Here is an 11,241-nt window from a genome sequence, read left to right on the forward strand (position 1 = left end):
CCAGCTCTCTCTTTGCCTGACCCAACTGTCTCCCACACAGTTGCTTATATAGCATAGTTCGTGTTGCTATTATTGGTCTGCTGTTTGTATTTAGGAGTTAATGGAGTGGCTCATTCTTCATTTTTTTGTAGACGTTTCCATATTGTTTGTTGTTGGTAGGGGTAGTGTGTTTTTTTTTTTTAATCTACCTTTTTTTTTTTTTTTTTGCCCGTTTCTGAGGGGACTTTAAAGAGATTCAAAAGCTATGTCATCACTATCTTGTCATCTCTCTTGTTATTTAAATTGCACACAAAGGACTCAAAAATTCCCCTTTCCTTCACTGGTATCTTTTACAAGACCTCAGGCTCCACATATCAAAACACATCCCAGAACCACAATGAGATACCGTTTTCCACCACTAGATTGACTATTATTGTTTTTAAAAAGAAAAAGACAAAGAAAAACAGAAAATAAAAAGAGTTGGCAAAGATGTGGAGAAATTAGAACCTTTGGGCACTACTGGAAGGAACGGAAATGGTGCAGCAACTGTGGAAAATGGTATGACAGTTACTCAAAAAATTGAAAAAAGAATTACCATACGATCCATAAATTTCACTTCTGGGAATTGAAAGCATCTCGTAAAGGCACTTGCAAACCCATGTTCATAGCAGTATTATTCACAGTAGCCTAAAAGCCGAAGCTAGCCAAGTCCTAAATGGATAAACAAAACATGGTATATACATACAGTGGAAGAATATTCAGCCTTAAAAAGGAAGGAACTTCTAACACATGCTACAGCACAGAGGTACCTTAAGGACATTATGCTACATGAAATAAACTAGTCACAAAAAGACAAATATTGCTTAATTCCACTTAGGAGTTGTTAAATTCACAGAGAGAGAAAGTGGAATGGTTATCGCCAGGGGCTGGAGGAGGGAGGAATGAGGAGTCATTTCATGGGGATAGAGTTTTAGTTTTGCAAGATGAACAGTTTTGCAGAACGGTTGTATGACAAAGTGAATGTACCTAACACTACTGTTAGACACACAGAACACACAGAACACTTAGATTAAGATGGTACATTTTATGTTCTGTGTATTTTACAATTTTAAAAAAAGCATTTCTTTAATTTTTTAATATTCCAGATCTGGTATGTCCTCCCCTCTCTCAGCGAGCAGCACATGCATCTACCTAGTGGCTCAGGGCAAGGAGGGGTCTAGGAGTCATTCTCGACCCTCCCACTTCACACCCAATCCATCATCATCCCTTCCTGTTATTCCAGATAGCTCCTGAACCTACTCACGTCTCTCCATCCCTACTGCTTTAATCTTCAGTCTCCTACCGACATGATTTGTCTTCCTCCCACCAATGTACGTAACAATCCAATCACCATACTTTAGTCAGACAGAGTGTTCTAAAACAGAGAATGGATCACACTACTTCTTCAAAGAAGTCCAAACTCCTTAAACAGGCTTACAGACAGGGACTACACAATCTCATCACTGGTCATCTCACCACTCCATCCACCCTCACTTTTCATTATGGCCCAGTCATACCACAGATCTTGAGGCTGGACTAGGCTCCAGGTGAATCAGGCACTCATGGTTTTGAGAGATGTTCATCTAGCTCAAGGCCATTGTTCTTCTGTCCTCTTATGCTACTCAGCCATAATCTTCATTAAATCCTTTTTGATTTGTGCTGCAAAGTCTTCAGCCAGGATTCTCCAGGCCTAGCAAGTATATTAATATCAAGAAAGAAGCTATAATGGAGTTTTAACAATATAATTCCCCAGAAAAAACAACATATTTCAGTCTCTGAAATGTACGTCTTTTTATAAAATGCGGTAATGAAAAGATAATTTGATCTTCCAGACATTCCAATCACATTTTCCATAATCTGCTCTCTTGTGCTCTCTATTGGTCTTACTTTCTCTTCATATGTTAGTAATAAAAAATAATAATAATAATTTCCTCCCTCATGCTCAACTCCATATTATTCTGACTCAGAAGTTTTCTTTGGCAACTTTGTCTTATTTCCTTAGGTCTTAATATTTTTTTCTCTTTTATCATCTTCCCATCAATCATCAAGTCCTCTCCTTAAGGCGGTGCCTCAAGGTTAATGTGCTTCACCAAGCAAGGGAATTGGGCTTTTTGGTCTTTCTTGTCCCTCTCTTGATCTTGGTTGAGGTGTTATACTTTGGTTTTTTGAGAAAAGAAATAAAGGGAAAAAATATACCAAATAAATGAGGGAATTGCTTAAAATTGCTAAGCAAACAGAACCTCCTAAACTCAATGATAAACTCCTAAACTCAGTGGATTTACATATAGTTTTCTTTTTTCCAGATAGCACTCTTGTGGGAACTGATAGTTTATATTCAAACCTTTAATGCTTCTCTCCCTAATTGCCCATTCTCAGACACTTCATCCAAACTCAAAACTTCAACCCTAAATTCCATCCTGCCAATTCACACTTTATCACTGGGCCTGACATTTCACCCAAGACCCAGTATCTCCCACCATACTTGTTTCTATGTGAGGCTCCTGTCATTTCCATAATCGCAGAATTTCTAAATTTTATTCCTTCCCCATCTAACACCCTTTTTTGTTTATAAAGTTACCAGATACCCAGGTTCAAATTATCCTACTAAGCACCTAGTATGTTTCTCTAGGCTATGTGTTGGAAATGGAGTATAATCCTCACCCCCAACATGTTCCCAATCCAGCCAGGAAGAGTGACAAACTGGAGGTGGGTCCCAGAATCTAGAAACAGTCACACCGTAGGATCTCCCTTCCCTTAATCCCTGATATCCAACTTTCCACCAAGTGTTGCTTTATTATAATATAATGTTTATAAAATTCATCACTTACACCAGTCTTCTTTCCAACTTGAAATCTTGAAGTTGTGTTTCCCATATTCTCCTGTAGTGAATCTGTCCTGAGTACAACCTATACTTCTTTGGTTTTGTATCAGCTTCATTTCTCCTCTTCACAGGACTGCCAGGTCATCACCTCCTGTCTTGTATACTCTAACATACTCCTTTCAAATTGCTTCCACTTCTTCCAAACCATCCAAGGCATCAGACTGTATTTCCTACAGTCCTACATTCCCAAAGCTATTCCCTGACTCAGGAACCTACTGTGGGCTTTATCCTGTCACAGCAGGAAGTCTTCAAGGCCAACCAAGGCCCACTCTAGCTTGCCAAGCTCATTTCCCACTAATCTCTAAAATCCTACTCAGGAGTGAGAGCCAAGGCTCATTTCCAAATGTGCACATTTAATGAGCACCCTTACCCCGCCAGCTCTTGTGAATCTCCTCAAATTCTGCCTGGATTTTAAGGACAAGCCCAGGTTCTATTTCTTGTCTGACAACTGTGACCAAACCTAATTGTTCCTTCTCTGACTGCACCCAGAGCTCTACTCCAGATTCCTCCAGATCACCCAAGGCCCTGGGTAGAAATGGTTCTATCCCCTGTATTGTAAAGACACAAAAGCCAATCAGTGACCCTTTATCTTTTTTGTCATATAAACTCCTTCAACAAATTTTGGGTTTCCAAAGTGAGTGAAAAAGAATAAAGAGAAATGGCTCAGTCTTAAAAGGACAAACATTTTTTAACTTGAGGTATTTGAGACAACATTAGGTACCTCCCAGGTTACAAATGGGATCGAGAACACACTGCCTTACCATGCCAGCCCTCAGAAAAAAATATTACAGTAATAATCTCAGCCTTCCCTTCCCATGGAAGGACCTCCTGAGCAGGATATAATAAAAAGTGTGCTGGGCTAAAGATCTGTGTTCTGGTGCTAGTGCTAACAGAAGTTACTTCACCTCCGTGCCTCATTTTCTTTGTTTGTAAAATAATGAAATTAAACGAGATGATTCTCTGAGGTTCCTCCTAGTTCTCACATTTTTACATACAGGGCACTATATACATGGTGATTAATTAACCAGTGATTAATAAATAAATCCCAGGTTGTTACTTCTTCTTGGGACAATTTTATTTTAGCAGCCTGACACTTTCAGCAAAATAAATGACTCTATAATATTTTCTCCAGCTCTTCTGGAGAAAGAATTTGGGAGGGGAAAAAAGAATGAATGCTGAACCCAATAGATAGTTTCTTCTTCATAAAGTTGACATGTCTGTCCGTGATTATTGCCCATGGCAATAACATGACTATCAGGTAATATAAGTCATATATGTCAGTCATATAAGCACAAGAATTCAAACAAAATTTTCATTTCAAAGCATCCATTGGTCCAACTGTAACTCAAAGTTGTTTCTGGGTCCAAAAATAACACTATTGGCTGAGTAAAGGCATTTTTGTGATTCTATTTCAAAAACCATTTGAGAGCTTCCTGCCATAGTCATGGAGGCTGCAGGAGCTCACTAATTACTGGCCCAATGACCAGGAGGTCAGGAAATTAAAAAAAAAAAAAAAATCTGAATAGAAATGTCACAGCAACTTTGCTTTTTCCAGATACCAGAAAAGGCCAATGGAAGCAGGTGTTTGGCCTCTGAAGAACAAACTTCCAGAGAAGTGGTAACCCAAGGGCTGAGTAATACCTCCTGAAAAATGAAAGACTCAGTGACCCACAGGGGAGAATATCCCAGCCTGAAGGTGAAGAGCAAGATGTTATGTATATTACTGGAGTGACAGGTACAGCTACCACCAAGAAAAGCCATCTTGTTGAATCAGATCTTTCTTTATTATCCCTTATGTTCCAGGGGTGAGATCATGAGCATAAAACAAAGGAAACTGTGAGAGAATATTTTCAATCAAGAAGCGCCCAGTGAAGCATGTAATTAAGTGGAAAACTGTCAGTGATTGCTTATTGTATCTGCGCAGGACAGGACATTGGTTTAATGGCTTTATATAAGTGGGAAAAGACAACTTGGTAATTGACTTAGTACAACAGTAGACAAGGTAGAAAAGAGACTTCTGGAGACAATAGGGTATTGAGTACAATCTTAGGGGTGCTAAACACGTAGGGATACGGAACACTGAAAAATGTATAGAGTTGATCAGATATTTTTCTTTAATATACATATTTTAAAACAACAGTGATTTTCCAGAGTTTATAAAATTGGCTGACCTGATTGTAAACAACTACGTTCATCTCATCCATTTACACCAAGAAGCCATTTCTTCTTCATTCTAGAAGAGTTTCAATAAAGTTTCTCTGGACGGTCCTGCAAAACCAGATGCAATGTATTAAAGGAGAACAGGAAATCAGGAAAGATTAAGCCTCAGGCAAGTATTTGTATCCATTCTCTCTTCATAAACAATATAAATGCCTCTTTGCCTTATAAATTAAATCCCACTGTAACTTCAAAAGACACTGTAAATTTTTCAAGAAGTTCAGAAATTTTGTTGCATCTATGTCTACCGATAAATAGGTCATTGACTACAGATTGGAAATGTTTCATAATATAGAAGAGCTTTTTGTGGTATGAGGGATTGAAAGCTTTGGCTGCTCTATAATGTCTCAAACTACAGAAAAGGGAAAAAAAAAATTGGTGACATCAAAAGTCAGAGCCTGAAAGTAATTATATCATGATGACATCATGTTAAAACTTCCCATTCTAACCTAAGAAGCAATAATCAAGTAGTGAAGAAGAATTTGGGAGAAAGGGTAGTTGGCAGATGAGGGTGAGCAGGTTATGAGAGTTATGTAGCATGGGATCCCTGTCCTTTCTCCCTCCCCTTCCTTCAAGACTTCAACCCCTTTTTCTTTTACCCCATGCCAAAAATTAACTGCTCTTAGTTGCATTGAGAATAGACTCATAGAATACAGACTGCTAGTGAAGGGGAAATGATAGGGAGGGCCTACTGCTTCACAATATGAATCTACTGTGTAATAAACAAGAGTAGGGAACTAACCAACCAAAAAATAAAAAACAGAAAAGATTATGTAATACGGAAATACCCGTTAAGTTACTCTTCACCCCTTAATTTCACCACCTCAGTTTCTCCTGTATTATTTTTTTATTTTTTTATCTGAGTATAATTGACACACAATGTTATATTAGTTTCAGGTGTACAACATAGGGATTCAACTTCTCTATACATTATGCTGTGCTCACCATAAGTGCACCTAGTGTCTGTCACCACAAAACACTATTACAGTATCATTGACTATATTTCCTATACTGTGCCTTTTATTCCCATGACTTATTGATTCCATAACTAGAGCTTTCTCCTGTGTCTTCACAGTGGGATAAAGAGAAGTGGTATTCATTTGACAAATGTGTATTATTATTGTTATTATTATATGTGAAATACCTTGGCTGTTACAGAGATGAAACTTGGCCTCCCTAAAAGGATTTGTACTTTAATTTTAAAAATTGGACTCTCCTTCCTAAGAAATTGTGTCTTCTGGCTTCCACATCACTCTCTTATTCAGAGCTCACTTGTCTAAGTATATCATTTTTAAGTCCATTCTAGTGCTTTTCAATAGCTTTTTGAAACTTCTTACATTATAGGCTATCCTTGTAGGGAGGATATGCTTTCTTTGAAAATTTCAACTACCATGTTTTGTTTTGTTCTGTTTTGTTTGCAGTTTACTCATCAATCTAGTATACCAGAACCTAAGGACTTGTTAAATTCCATTTCCTTATTTCCATTGCATTCTGGACCATCTCTCGACTATCCCAAGGCATCTCCCCCTCAAAATGTCTAAAAAGAAACTATTTTCCTATTTCCTGTATTCCTTTCCTCTTTTCTACTCTCTTGGTTTTATTTCTTCCAGGGCACACCCCAAGACAAGACTTCCAATGCAAATAGTTTACTTGGAAGGTGATCCAGAAAAGACTATTTGAGAATTGGAGTAGTGAGACCAGGAAGGGAAGGCAGTCAAAAGGCTTAGTTGTCAAATAAGTTGCCACTGTGGGAACCCAGAGCTGTTTCCCATTAGGGAACTCTGGGAGTAGAAGAGGAACCTCAGAGTAAGCCCATCTAATGGTGCAAGTGTGCCAAGGTATTTACACACAAATCCTGTCCAAGTGTGGGTAAGGGCTGTCACTAGGACATAATTCCCCAGCAATTCCCATCTCCTTTGCCCTTGTCACCAGACAAGGCCCTCAGGCATTGGAAACCCCCTTCAGCTGGAAGGTTGTGTGGTGTGGTTATGAGTGGGGCACCAGCCAGTTCTGCTGACTCTTTGTTCTGCATCTTGGCCAATGGCACCACACCACCAGTGACCCTAGCTGGAAACCTTATAATCATCCATGATTTCTCCCTCTTCTTCACCTCCCCCCACACTTACTCAGAACCAAGTCTTCTTGATTTTACTCCCATCTTAGTGTTAACTTTGTTTACCCTCCTCAATCCTTATTCTATTGCCTTACTTCAGTGTGTCAATGCCTCTCCTAAAATATTGTCATGAATGGATTTTTATCAGTCTTTTGTTCTCCAGGCCCTTCCTTTGAGCTGCCAGCAGAGCCATCCATCCTTTATATTACTCCTGGAGGGATACTAAGAGTAGTAACAGCCAATACGTACTAAATGCTCTCTCTTTCTGTGCCAGGCACTGGACTAAGTACGTTACATGCATTATCTCACTTGATTCTCAAAATAAACTTGAAAGGTGATGCTTTTTATTCCCATTCTACAGACGAAGTCACTGAGGCTTAGAGAAGTTAATAAAGTCAGATCTAATAAGATCAGAGAAGGAGTCTGACTCCAGAACTCTGGTGCTTGACAACCATGCAATATCACCACCACACCCAGTCATCTGTTTAAAATGCAAATCCAGTTATCTCATGCCCCAATTAAAATCTCAACTTCATCCATGGTTTGCTAACGTTTTAATGATTGAAGTCTTAACTTTTAAGCATGACATGATATCATGTCATATACTGGCCTCATGTTCCCTTTCTGGCTTATCTTTATTCACCTGGCCTCACATAATATTAGTTCATAAATTTAAGCCACAAAGAACAGGAAGCAGAGTGTTTGACTAAAAACATGGGGTGCTTTGAGGAGAGTCATAGAAGATAAGCCTGTGTTCATATCACAGAGGCCTTCTATAAATCACTAGATCAAAGAAGCTATGTAGCTTTCCAAAAGGCATCCACCTGCCCCAGCCATCAGCATTTCTGAAACAGTGGTCAGGCCTTTCAGCCTCGCAGGGTCAGGAATGGCCTGAGGCAGCTGGGAGGCTGGTTAATCTACAAACCTGTCACTGAATCCTTACAGTCACCAGGGGGAATTGTCTGGCTTCCTGCTGTTCCCTTCACCTGCCTCCCCAAACCCTACCCTTCTCTCCGGCCCATTCCAACTGTTTCTTGTTCTACTAGGTCTTTTCCTGCTGTCCCCATTGCCCTTTCTCCAAGAGACTGAATGTCTGTCAACCAGCACTGCCTTGTATTCTTACGAGGTCTTTTCCTTTTCCCTTGAAGGTAGAGACTGAGTACGGAAGGGGATAGGAGGCATCTTACATTGGACTGAATGCCCTTCAGGACCTAGAATGTAAATGATTTGCAACAGACAATTGAATGGATAAGTTAGGTAGCCTATCAAGATTCTTTCCAAGCCTATGTTATTTTAAACCCAAATGTTCTCACAGTTTGAATGTATGCTAACATGTAGTAAATTACAAATATCACTGTTGAAAGAATATTAAATTCTGAAGGTCACCTCAGGTCTAATTAATAATAAGCAATAGGCTATATTTCACATATGAAAGTGACCCACTATCAGTAAAGCAAACATTATGAAAGTTAAATATTCACAGGGCCAGCCGTTATCAAACTAAGTGGTGTTATGGGTGGTTAATATTGCACAGGACAATTCTGTTATCCTTTTAACAGACTACTAATCACCCACCACACCTCTGCCAGCTTCCCTGCTCCACCCACCCCTTTATGATTTTGCAGGGTGGCACTCTGGATGTAGACACAGTGAGGCCTGTTTCCCTGACAAGGAGTAAAAAATGTCAGTAGGTAAATAAGAAAATTACATTTCAAAGAAGAATTGATTTCCCCATGTTGAAAGTATATGCAGATTGCTGTAGTTGTTCTGTCTATTCACACTGCTAATACCTCCGTGCGAGGCGACTAAAACTTTCTCCCCTCGGCAGACAGATGGATATGAAATTATATTTTCAGCATGGAGTCACTATTTTATCATTGACGTGGGCAGGAGAATCATGTTCAATAGAGACCACGCATTTCTGCTGTGAAATGTTATGCAGCACAGAAGTGGGAGAAAGGGAGATCGGCCTTCATTAAAACGATGATGCCAACCAATGGCTGGAGATGGAAGGCAGCTTCCTACACAGGAGAGAACTTCAGTGATGAGTGGGATGAGGAGGCTCTTGGTGGCCAACTCACTGTGGCAGTCTGCAGCATAATTAGATCAGCTCCAAGTTTCCCTGGTTCAAAATCAATTTTAGGGAAAATTCTGTTCCAGTGAAGACAACTCTATTCCCCTGGGATGTGGCTGCTAACATAAAACCCATTATCAAAAGACATACTTAGCAAACCGGAATAAGTGATTCTTTTTTTTTTTAAGTATGGTTTTTAGAAACAGGGTTTTACTTGTCTATTTTGGCTTATTTATGGTAATAATACTCTATTATCTCTAACTTTACATGAATTGCTAATGTGAAATTACATATACCTGAAAGAGGTTTTTTTATATTTAATAATATAATACAATGACAATAATCTTGGCCTCAAATTCCATATGGTACTCATGAAGATGGAGAAGTTAGTATATGAAAAATTAAAGAGAAGGGGAGCATAAGAATGTCTTAAGTAGCTATCTTATAGGCTGGTATCAAACACAAACTGAAAAATTATCTTGAAACCCTAAAGATAGTCACTAGTAGAATGATATATACCTTCCAAATAACTAGAAAAATTAAAGTAAATAAATCATAGTTTATATAGAAATTCATTTGGGAAAACTATTTAGAAATATTAAATGTTGTATATTTAGAAATCAATTTCAGCCATGATCCAGCAACTTCATTTCTAGGAGCCCAACTGAGAAAATAATCACTGATGCACAATTGTTGGAAAAGATGGGGTGGGGTCCATAGTCCTTATGATGGACTATCATGCAACCTTAACTCGGGGACCATGAGAATGTGCCTCATAGACTTCCAACTATGGGAAATATAATTGACCAAGGGGCCACCTGGCATTTTGAAATCCATTACTGAATTTGCACCAAGGCCACGCCCTCTGAGGCCTGCTCCCAGCTAATGACCAAAGAAACACAGTACTGGGACAGACCCATTCCTGGTCAGTCTGGCATGGCAGTGTGATGGTTATTCCAGTATTCTCCAACTCCTTTCCTATTTTCTCTCACACAGGAATTTCTAACAAAATACTCACAGGTTTAATCACATTTGCCATCTGTTCCTGGGAAGATCCAGACTAAGACACATTAAAAACATGTTTTGAAAAGATAATCTAACTTCATACTCTTAATTTTATATTAAATGCTCACGAAATATTACATTTCAAAAAAGCAAGAGGCAAACTCTATGCCCAAAGTTAGCCAGATATTGTGGGAAAATAAAAGAAAAAGACACATTCACATGAAGATACATAGATAACAGAACAGATAGAAAGATACCAGTGTTAAAAGTGACTCTCTTTGGGTAGAAATTTTGTAGATGGTTTTAATTTTCTTTTATGTATTTTTCTGAATATTGTAAGCTATATAAAATGACAATTTTATTTTTAAATTTAAAACATAAACATCACAGGGCACTTGGGTGGATCAGTCAGTTAAGCCTCCAACTCTTGATTTTGGCTCAGGTCATGATTTCAGGGTCATGAGATAGAGCCCTGCATCGGGATTAGCCCTGGGCATAGAGCTTGCTTAAGATTCTCTCACTCCCTCTGCCCTTCCCCTACCCAAATCCACCCCCACCTCCCGCTCATACTCTCTGTCTCTCAAAAAAAAATAAATAAATAAAAAATAAAAAAAATAAAAGATGTACGCATCACAATTTTTAAAAATTTAGATTTTATAGAAAACTAAACAAAATACAATTTGACTGCTACAGATGAAATGCTTATATCCCCTCAAAAATTCATATGTTGAAACCTAATCCTTAATGTGTTCATATCTGCAGGTGAGGTGAAGCCTTTGGGAGTGATTAGGTTATGAGGGCAGAGTTCTCATGAATGAATGCCCTTATAAAAGAGACCCCAGAGAGCTCCCTTGAGCCCTCTCCCTCGTGAGGATACAGGAAGAAGATACGAAACAGGAAGTAGGCCTTCACTAAACAATGAATCTGCCCATG

Source organism: Zalophus californianus, chromosome 6, assembly GCF_009762305.2.
Source record: "Zalophus californianus isolate mZalCal1 chromosome 6, mZalCal1.pri.v2, whole genome shotgun sequence".
Taxonomy (NCBI): Eukaryota; Metazoa; Chordata; class Mammalia; order Carnivora; family Otariidae; genus Zalophus; species Zalophus californianus.